At 50.7% G+C, this 6,000-nt stretch overlaps 1 long non-coding RNA gene across 1 annotated transcript; it reads left to right on the top strand.

Moving 5' to 3' along the window:
• The first annotated feature begins 439 nt into the window (after positions 1-439).
• LOC116624321 lies at positions 440-5,428 on the top strand. The gene is made up of 3 exons (XR_004297868.1): positions 440-1,555; positions 1,670-1,738; positions 4,502-5,428. It is a non-coding gene; the product is annotated as an uncharacterized LOC116624321 (long non-coding RNA).
• Positions 5,429-6,000: the final 572 nt, after the last annotated feature.

Raw genomic sequence — 6,000 nt, 5'->3', positions numbered from 1 at the left:
ATCCCGGAGCCCAACCACGCGGCAGGAGAGAGAAAAGGAGGCGAGCTGCTGGGGCGCGGGCCTCCGCGAGCTGTTGCCATGGCCACAGGGGACTTTTGATGTGAAGCTCGGTGACCACCCCCCCGCACCACCAACTTCCCTTCTCCACTTGTCCTCTGGATGACGTCATGGACGTCCGTGGCCCTGACAGGCCACCTGTGGGCTGGTCTCGGCTTTAAAGCAGCTGTTCTCCCGTGGCCCCCGCAGCCGTAGCGACGGTGTCTACACCCGGAGCACCACGCGACTCTGGACCTGCCCTCCCGCCCTGGCGGCGGGGCCACCGCTTGGAACAGAACAGATTGCCCGAGAGAGGCAAGTATTCAAGGGGTGCTTCATAAAATACCTTCCTCAAACCCCAACCCCTTCCCCCTCCCCGCGCCCCACATCCCGCCCCTGCTTTGCAGTTCTTGGTGGAGAAGCCCAAGGCGGGGTGGTAAAGAGGGTTTCTTCGAGAAAGAAGTGGAGGGCAGCCGTCTTCCTTCCTGGCCGTGGCGACCCGTGCCAGATAAAACTCCGAGCAGGGTCAGCCGTCCAATCCTCGCCCGCAGGGCAAGGGCTCGGGATTCGAGGAGCAGCCAACTCGAGCTGAGATTCGTGAGACTGCGCCCCGGGCCGCTTCGGAGGGCCGGAGGAGGGGGGCGGTTGGCCTCAGCACCTGGCAAAGGTGCCTTGCCCGCTGACAAATTCACGAGGGGGCGGGAAGGCGGTGAGCAGGCGCCTGGGAAGCGGGAGGCGGCTCCGCAGCCCGGCAGCTGAGCGCTCCTACCGGGTGCTCCGTCCCGCTCGAGTTCTGGGGGCGTTTCGTTCTTGCACCCACCAGCCCGGCGACGAAGACACGGGGCTTGCGGTTTGTCTGGCTGGGTCAGGCGCCCGCTAGGCGATGGGCAGCACCAGCCTCGGGAGTGCGCGCTCTCCGGACCCAGACTCCCCAAGCCCACCACAGCAACCTGGTCTCCGCTCTGCTTGCCCTTCGGAGACCCGGTGCAGCAGACCTGTTGCGTGTAGAAAAGCGGCGGGGTTCGGTGTTCCAGGCTTCCCTTCCCAGCCTTGCCCACCACCAGATCTGTGCGCCAGGAGTCCCGGGATTCTGCCTGCGGACGCCCAGGCAACCCAGCGCCGAAGGAGAAAACGTAGGGGAGTGCCGGGAAGCCACTGGATAATCATCCCAGTGCAAGGGGCTCTTTCTGCCTGCCGCGATTGTGGCAAATAATTACACAATTCGGGGAAGGGAAGGGAGAGACTCAGGGGATTACGCCCCGGAGGGAACCCGGTCTGCGGAAAAAGCACTTCTTTTGCAGACACGTCCTAGCCTCGCCTTTACCCCCGGCAAAGGGCGCCTGCTCTTCGGGTCCGGACCTCGGGGGTCAGAAACCGGCAGCTGGAGGTTCCCAGAGCCCCTCCACGGCAAATCCGAGGCTCCAGCTTCAGCACCAGAGGCTGGACAGCGCCCGGACTCCGGAGCGCCCCGACTCCGCTGGCGATAATTCTTCAGCCCCCACGCGGTGGAGGCCAGGAGGTGAGGCAGGGTTCGCCGAGGTGGGTGGTGGGGGGGAAGGGACTCCTCTTCCCCATTGCTCCAGCAGCGTAGGTGTCGGATTCTAGGAGGGCATTCTATCTCCCCATTCTCTAGGACCAATTGGAATAACTTGGTGCAAAGCGCCCGAGGGTGCGGAAGAGAGAGGAGGCGCGCCTGGAAAAGGTGAGTTTAGGGGCAAGCTGGACAGTGGATCTGCCGGGAGCACCAGGCACTGCTGTGCTGTAAAATATCAACACATCCTAGCCCTGTTCTCTCTCTCGCTCCCGCCCACCCCCACTTTTTCCTTCTCCCCCCGCCCCCGCAATCTCCGAAAGCCCCAGCGCGGATGAAGGAAGGGAAGGAGGGAGAAGATACTGAGGCCGAGGTAGGAAGCACATTTGATCTGGGTCAGAATATCTGGGTGTAGGTGAAATCTGTCCGAAATGAACATCAAGGTCCTCAATTTTAGCCAAGGGAGCCTAGAGTGTGCCCTTCACACGAAGAACAGAATGATTCTTTAGCCAGAGAGGAAAAAAGCCACGGAGGGGAAGACGTTATCACAAAAGGGCTAACGGAGGTGGGGGAGGAGAAGAGGGGACAGGACCCGGGCGCCAGAGTGTGGTTACCAGGCAACCAGCCCCAGCCTCCTGTTGCCTTGGTAACAGTAAGTGGAGGGGTTTTGGCCACTGATTATCCGTGAGCACCTTGATTCTTTAAATTATCTGCTGGGGAGCCCCTGCCTTCCCTGGGCTGGATGGAAGTCACAACCGGTCCTGTCAAATCCCAGGGGCTTAAAAGGGAATCCTGGAAAGTGAATTTTTCTTTTTAAGTCAAGGTTCATGGCGAAGCAGCTACCTTTCCACCACGGCAACCCTTCCCACTCTCCCCCGCCCCCTTCACTGAGGTAATCCTATCCTACTCTGCCCTTTCTCTGGGATTTACAATTAGGGCTTTTTTCTTTTTCTTTCTTTTTTTTTCTTTCTTTTTTTCATTTAGTCCCTTAGACAGAGGGGCTGATCTTCTCCCACTCCCCCTTTTTTTCCCTTTAAATGAGAAAAACATATTTGTTCTTCATGGATGAATGGCAGGAAGCCAGGGAAATTGTCCAGAAGTGTCTCTGGTGCAGAGAGTGTTTCTCCTTGGTTTGGCAGTGGTTCGTCCCTCCCTAAACAACACCCGCCATGGGAAGGGGGCTGAATTCTAGATCACCCCCTCTTTTCACCTCTCCCCACAGACCACACAGTACAGGTCGGTAGAAATGTCGCTTCCTTAGCAAATCGCCACTGGCGTCACCTGCCTTTGATTCCACCAGAGTCTCCTCTCTTCATTTCCTCTCCAGCCTGCCTTCATAGCAAATGAGCACTCAACGCTTCTAATCCTCTGATCTCCTTCCTTTCCCTTGATTGACAAACACTGACTCCATTTTTCATGTCAGCCTCATCCACCTGTGTTCATTTGTAGTATCCGTGGGAAATCATTTTACCCATCATTTCCCAAAGGCATTTCTAACAGTCTCAGAATGATTTCAAGGGACATCACTAGTAAGTTAATAGGACAGCTTATGTTCTGTGCACTATTTCACCTAGAATACTTTTCCTTAAGAGCCATGAACTTCCCCTTTCCAAAACGAAACCTTGTTTTAAACTGAGCTATGACTTACAACAGGGAAATCTCTGTTTCAGGCAGTAACTATCATATCATTATCTGATGCTCTGCATCAGTAAACACACGTTTCATTTTCTCTTCCTCGCCTTTTCCTTCATGCATTGCTAATGTAAAAAAAAAAAAATTAATCATTATAAGTTCAATCTAAGTTGAAGGTCAAAATAACCCTCCATTGACTGGCTAGTTTGGGGGAGATTTACATTAAAATTCTTTTCCCTCACATGATACTATAGAAACTTCTTTTTAATACAGACCAGACAGCTGGTCTGCTTTTTGTACTTTTCTTCCCAAAGAAGTGCCTCCTTTATGAATTCTCTGGGGCAGCTATCATTGATCACATCAATAATGTCCCATAGCCCCATAGCAACAGTGTTCTTTTTTTTTTTTTTTAATTATTATTCCCTTTCTGCTCATTTTCTTTATGGACAAAGGGTCTACTTTGAAGAAGAGAACTGAGATCTTATTGGCCAGAAAAGGAGGAGCATTATTTCATTGGTTAGTTTGTATTGCCTTGTCAACCAATCAGAGGATGCCATTTATGCTTTTCTGACTAGCTGAGCGAACAGGGTGCCCAGAATGTTTGAATCTGCCTTAGTTTCATCCAGTAGCAAAGGATGGAACTCAGAGTTCTAGGACCCAGGAACTTTGACTAATCCAGATTGCATTTGATTTGCAAGAACGAATTTTGCTACCTAGTTATTTGTAGCTTTCTTGAACAAAAAATACATTGTTCCATAGATTTTTCTTTTCGTTTAAAAACATATCTTGATCATCTTTCCAAGTCAGTGCAGGTTATTGGTATCAGCATACGAAAGGTCCAGGGACAGGGCACCTGGGTGACTCAGCTGGTTAAGTGTCTGCCTTTGGCTCAAGTCATGATCCCAGGGTCCTGGGATGGAGCACCACATCAAGCCCCACATCAGGCTTCCTGTTCGGTGGGGAGCCTGCTTCTCCCTCTCCCTCTGCTGCTCCCCCTGCTTGTGCTTGCTGTCTCTCTCTCTCTGTCAAATAAATAAAAAAAGTCTTTAAAAAGAAAAAAAAAAAGTCCCAGGGAATCTTTGTGATTTCTCCTAGAAGTTCAGAATTGGTTTCCACCCTTAGGGATTTAGTGAAAACTTTCGGGGGTGAGGAGGGGAAGCTAGAAGACGGAAGAGCTGTGCGTTACCTATGATGAACATGTATTTCAGCTTTTGGATTCATTCTGTCCAACTTTAGTGTCCCTGGTAGTGTTGTTTTTCTACTTTAATTCTTCATAGCTACTGCTTTGGCTTGCATTTTCAGTGACAAGTAAAAAATCTGGATGGATGGAGATGATGACCCTCCAGTTCAGTGTAAGAGCAGATACATCATTTCCTAGGAAGGCTTGTGGCAGGTAGATGATGGTGATCCCTGACACTGGAGATTATCCCAGCCCCTTGTGGCACTGGAATTGGGCAGGTATGTTTTTTTTTTTTTTTTCTTTCTCCCTGCACCAAATAGTCCTATTTGGGGATTCTGCCATTAGCCTATATTTCTGTAAAAGAAAGGGGCATTAAATTCCTCCCTTTCCAAGACAGAAACTCTGACAACAGTTTGGAAGAAGGTTTAATGTGAGCACAGACCCCCGTGGTCAGTCTTTTCTTGGCTCTTGACTGGAGGGAAGGCTTGGAGTCGACAGATGCTTGATCCTGTTGGTGTTCTCAAGGGCCACCTCCCTTAATGGCCCCATCTATGTCCGGGTTTCAGTGGCACCATGATCCCCAGCACTAAACTATAAGCCCTTCAATATTAGGGGCTATATCCTGTACACTTTTGATTCCCTACAACATAGTCATGCTTAAAATAGGGGCTCAACAAATGTTTGAATTGAATCCTACAGGCTAGCATCAAGACAATCCCTTAACTTCCTCTTTATGACAATGGCAGCTCTAGCCCTGGACCCTCCCCCCTTCTCTTCCTTCCAAAAGCTTCTATTCCCTAGCTCTCTTCACAAAAGATAAATGAAGGCTCAGTTCATTGTTACCATGGTTACGTGGAGTGGCCACACTGAGGATCCCTATCACCCATTACTGTCAGGAGGAAAAAAAGAGGAGGGGATTGGGGATCATTGTCACGGAGGAAACCATGGAAACCAGCATCGCCAAGGGGATGGCTCTAAATTCAGAGGAAAGAAACTAGAAGTGGGGAGAGGGAGCTGGTGGGCTTAAGGGCAGGTGATGTTTTCAAGGTACTTTTCTCTGAGACTGCAATGGCCTCCTTTGCTATTTGCATCTTTTTTTAATAAAGTATTTATTATTTTATTATTTCTTTAAGTAAGCTCTAAACTCAAGGTGGGGCGGGAACCCATGATCCAGAGATCAAGAGTTGCATGCTCCACGGATTGAGCCAGCCAGGCACCCCTCTATTTGCATCTTCACCCAACCCAGAAAAAGCCTAGAGTTAAAGAATTTAAGAAAACTGGGACTCATGTCCACTTTTATTGGTCCTGCTAGGAAAAAGCTAATGAAAATGAAGCTACTGTATTCACACCTCATGATCAAACTCTTGTCTCTGAATTCTGCCTCTTTGCTAACTAGTTTCATGAGTCAGCCTCTGCGGTAGGCACTGGAATATAATAATGAGCAAAAGAGCCCCTCCTCTCATGGGGAGGGCTAAACAGCTGGAAGGCATTGGGCCTCAGAGCTGGGCACTGCCAGTCTTCTCCATGTCCCCCCTCTGTGGCTCCCAGCAAGCCCTGCCCCACTCTGGATGGAGATAACAAACCGAAGGTTGGAGAGCTGGGCTACAGGGGGAGAGTTCTC

This window comes from Phoca vitulina, unplaced genomic scaffold, assembly GCF_004348235.1.
Source record: "Phoca vitulina isolate PV1807 unplaced genomic scaffold, GSC_HSeal_1.0 scaffold65, whole genome shotgun sequence".
In the NCBI taxonomy this organism is placed as follows: Eukaryota; Metazoa; Chordata; class Mammalia; order Carnivora; family Phocidae; genus Phoca; species Phoca vitulina.
This window is presented reverse-complemented; position numbering and strand designations above follow the sequence as displayed.